Source organism: Sinocyclocheilus anshuiensis, unplaced genomic scaffold, assembly GCF_001515605.1.
Source record: "Sinocyclocheilus anshuiensis isolate Anshui unplaced genomic scaffold, SAMN03320099.WGS_v1.1 scaffold1072, whole genome shotgun sequence".
Taxonomy (NCBI): Eukaryota; Metazoa; Chordata; class Actinopteri; order Cypriniformes; family Cyprinidae; genus Sinocyclocheilus; species Sinocyclocheilus anshuiensis.
Window position 1 is genome coordinate 681865 of NW_015548242.1, and position 4964 is coordinate 686828.

A 4964-nucleotide genomic window follows, 5' to 3' on the forward strand; every position below is an offset into this window, starting at 1 on the left:
GCGCGCGCACGGCATCCGGTGCGTGAGGTGTGTACGCGCTCAGGCGTAGTTTACACAAGCACCGTAAGTGATCTCTCGCGCGTATACGTCACTCATTGTTTACACAGTGCACAGTCATTGTAGGTACGACGGCTAATCAAAATGGTACTTACTTGTGCTTATCCGGATTGTTCAAACAGACTTAAAACTAAAAGATTACGTTCTCTCACGCGAACTCATTCGGGAGTGGTGACTTCCCCCGTATTCCCAACTTCTGAGCCTGCTCGCCTGAAGTTATGGTTGATTGCTCTTCGGCTGGATATCAACACACCCATTAACGTAAACTATGCCAGAGCGCGTACACACCTCACGCACCGGATGCCGTGCGCACGCTCAAGGAAGTTGGACATAGTGGTGTATTAGAGGTAAAAAATTATATAAATACTGTTCGGTTTCTCTCACAAACCGATCGTTTCGTGTCTTAGGACATCAATGTGTCGTCACGAGCCGCAGGGTTTAATTTGGATTTGTCTGTGCATGATTTTTACTCTCATAGATTTTGTTACCATTGCCATGCATTATACGACTGATAGACTGCAACGGCTGGACTTAAAAATCATAATTTGTGTTCTACTGAAGAAACAAAGTCACCTACATCTTGGATGCCCTGGGGGTAAGCAGATAAACATCAAATTTTCATTTTTGGGTGAACTATCCCTTTAAATGTACAATACACTACCTTTGGGCCCGTAGATCTCATGGCCGCTGATGGACATCAGATCCACTTTCCAGTCATTGACATTAATGGGGATCTTTCCAACAGCCTGAGCAGCATCAGTGTGGAAAAACACATTTTTGGACCTACATAGATGACCTGAAATCAAAAACACTGTTGATATAGAAGACATGAAGACTGACAGATATATGTTTAGAGCATTATATTAATAAAAAAAGTTACCTATTTCTTTGATTGGCTGTTTGACACCAATCTCATTGTTGATGGTCATTATGGACACCAAACTGGTATCTGGACGGATCGTTTCCTGTAATTGCGGAGAACGCAAAATAAAAGAAAAAGATACATATACGAAATATGGGAAAAAAAAACTAATTTTATAAAGGTGAATTTCATGTTTTTTTTTAATGTGCCAAAATTAGCCACCAACAGGATTGCAATCAGTGTTGGGAAGGTTACTTTAGAAATGTAATTACAATTACAAGTTACCCTATTTGATATATAATAAGAAGTGTAACTATTTTAATTACTTCTTTAAAGTAATGTAACTGATTACATTTGATTATTTTGGTGACTCTTCTAAATTTCTCAATATTAATTTTCAAACATTTAAACCAGGCAGTGTTAACCTTACAGAGGTACTCAACACTGATTACTGTTAGGGATGTAACGGTATGAAAATTTCTTATCACGATTATAGTGATCAAAATTATCACGGTTATCAGTGTTATCACGGTATTGTTACAATGTGCTGGAGCTGTTCAAAAAGTACCGACACATAAATCACTTCAAGTTTTATATTTAAAAATCAACAAACAACAAATAAAATGACTTTTTGTTTGCATAATCACTAAAACAATAACATTACCAATGATGTTCGGATTTTAAATGACAACTTGACTGACAACAGTTTAATAGCATGTTGAAATATCTAATGTTAATGTTCAAATAAAGCTTTGAAAAAGTTTAATAAAAAGGTAAACCTCACATTTCAGCCTTTAAATAAAGACATAAGTCAAAATGATAATTGATTAATAAATGATTATATGTATTTGATCTGCTCCATAAATAATTCTAGATAACTTATCTGAATTGTTTAAATGTGTAGAATCCACATAAGCTTGTTTTTCATCAACCGGTCAAAATTTACAGCAGGGCAAGCAAATTCGGTCTGTTTTTGGCCAGACAGAAACTGCACACATGCTGAATGTAAATCTCTGTAAATCCACTCTCTGACAGCAGGTGGCGCTTATGGAAAAGCTGAATTAGAGCTGTTTCCCGTAACCTCCGTGGACAAAGCAGTATTGCGATTAAGAACACTTCCTTTAGGTATTACATGGAGCGAAGATGAAAACAAAATGCCATTGAATCGTTTCTGAAGACAGTCAGAACTTTCAGAGGTACATTCATATAATTAATTCATTCATATATTCATTTGTATAATTCTTTTAAAACCTCCCAGCTTTTCCGCCCTGTTTTCACTCAAAACGAAACTACTCTGCGTGCTGTGCGCACGTGAGACTGTTACTTAACTGTGCTTTATGCTGGACTGTATTTATTTATCGCGAGTTGTTCAAATCGCAGTAATCTAATACGTTTTTAATGATAATTAAAAGATGAAACGGTAATACTAACCGTGGGGAATTTTATCATGATTTATCGTCAAACCGGTAATCGTTACATCCCTAATTACTGTCAAGAAGACTTTCAAAATCCTTCAGCACTTGAATTAAGATGATAAAAATCTAATTTTAAAGCACAGCCTCCACAAAATCTGACTTTAGCACCTCTTTTTTACTTTGAGATCGTTCTGAGGTTAAATACGGATTCAAAATCATAACACGATATAGTTTAATAGCTAGGATACTGTTTTTAAAATCAAATCTTTGCACAGCTGTGACAGGAAACACTGCCATCTACCAATGCCTTGGGAAAAATAAAGCATATACATAAAACCAAACAGGAAATAAAACAGTAATCAAATAAGCATGTGTCCTATTCTGTTTCCTAAAATCCTGAAACACTGGTGTTTCATATTTTAGAGCAGTCAATGCAACTTGGGAAAGAAATCAATTAAATCTGTGTTTGTGTGTGTGTGTGTGTGAATATTCAGATGTAACCCCATTTGTAACTGTTAACATTTTCATAAGTAACTAATTTAAATACCATTTTTTCTCAGTAACTGTGCCAGATTACAGGTACATCTATTTTGTAATTAAATTACGTAATTCATTTACATAGAACTAGTTTCTTCCCCACACTGATTGCAATCTACCAGAGCATCCATAAAATTACATTACTTCAACCAGTAGAGTTAGTTTGATGTAGGACTACCAATTTGTCAAACAAGGGAGTTGAGTGTATAAAACTTGTTTAGTAATATCGTTAGCTATTCTGATTGGTGCTGTAATTGGCACGGAAATTGGATGTTTCCCCTTTAAGAAAGCTTACCTTCAAATCAATCAGTCCATTATTTTTCACAGGTAAATATGTTACTTCAAAACCCTCTGCCTCCAGAATTCGGCAGGAGTCCAGCACACACTTATGCTCAGTCTGGGTGGTGATGATGTGGTTTTTCTTAGCCGTATAAAAGCGAGCCACACCCTTTAAAAAAAAAAAAAAGGACAAGACATAAAAGAACAACCAAGAGATATTTAGTTACTAGCAGTGCATACTACATAAACTTTACATATTCGTTTATTTTAGAATATGCCTAGTCATTTGTTTCCGTGTCCCACTTTCTCCTAATCTTGCCTCACAGTAATGACATACATACTTTGATTGACATATTGTTGGACTCAGTCGCACCACTGGTGAACACAATCTCCCTCGGGTCAGCACCAATAAGATCTGCTACTTGCTGAAGAGGAAATAAACATTTGTGCTACCATAAACAGTGCATTTTTGACTTAACCAAAATATTATGCTTCAGTACTCATAAATACAACTCTCAGCTATCTGAAAATGCTAATAATTCAGAGAATGTTCTTGCTTCTCTTATAAATACATGCAAGGAAGAATAAAGACTAACTTTTCTCACTTTTTCCATTGCGGTCTCGCTCTCCCATCCATAAGCGTGAGTCCTGGAATGTGGGTTCCCGTAGTAATTGACTTGATAGGGAAGCATGGCATCCAAAACCCTTGGGTCCTGGAACATTTTTCAATGAAAACAATGGCATGTAAACATCCCAGAAATGTTCTCATGCACTAGATTTACGAGTCTGATTAGTTACTTTATCTACATGGCAGGAGTATAATTAGGATGACTACAGCAGATGGGTACCATAGGTGTGGTGGCCTGAAAGTCCATATACAACGGTCTCAGTTCATCCTTTTCTAGTTCCCTACTCTTGATCAACTCTGTGGAAAAAGACAGGCATGTTCATCAACATTAAAAGTCATAGTGACTGGAATAAATACAGCCATACTAGAAAGCATTTACATGCCAGCTTGCTAATACTTCTATTAGCACAGCCTTGTAGAGTAACTTACACAAGCTAAATACAACTGCGTCACTGTTAGTCTCTAGACTAGAGAATTAGATTTACTTATACTGTACCTACCTTTCTGCTTCTGCAGTGTTGACAGCGCTTTGAGCGAAGCTCAGTCGACGGCTGGAGATCCCACACATGGAGCCCAGAAGTTTTCTTGATAGAGTCCTGTTCATCATGTTTATGCAATTACAGTGTTCTCAACATAAACAATGACAGAAATAATGCGAACATCTGTCTGACATGCAGTGGAAGAAGCCAGTTTCTGGACTGTTTTACAGTGGGACAGATGCATAGACTGCTGCAGGAGAGGAAGAGTAGAGCTCTTTCTGCTCTGGAGGATGAGAACAGTGCTACTCATCTGATCCGTCACGCTCTGGGCAGTGATGGCTGCGGCTCCGTTGAACCCAAGCGCATAGCAAAAATGCTCAGTCTGCCACAGGATTTGGCAAGGATGTACAGAGATGACAATTATAGTCATCCACTTTAATAGTTAGTCTACTTACAGCTTTACTTTTTAAATAATAATTTAAGTAGTGTATTTTTTTTTTTAATTTTACACATTAAATAATGATTATTAGAATGCAAGGGCTGCCTGGAAAGTATCCTGTCATGTAATATGAAAAATAGAGACATTTATTAAAGAAGATACCATATATAAGAAACTTTGTACATTGGATAATGACGTCTCAGTCCCCTTCAAAGGTGATTTCAGTTTTGGGAAAAACAAGTCGCAAGGCACCAAATCTGGGCTGGGG

At 37.1% G+C, this 4964-nt stretch overlaps 1 pseudogene; it reads right to left on the reverse strand.

Moving 5' to 3' along the window:
• The window catches only part of LOC107655085 (cysteine desulfurase, mitochondrial-like), a 7486-nt pseudogene extending 3050 nt beyond the window's left edge, over nt 1–4436 (reverse strand).
• Between the last annotated feature and the right edge of the window lie 528 nt (nt 4437–4964).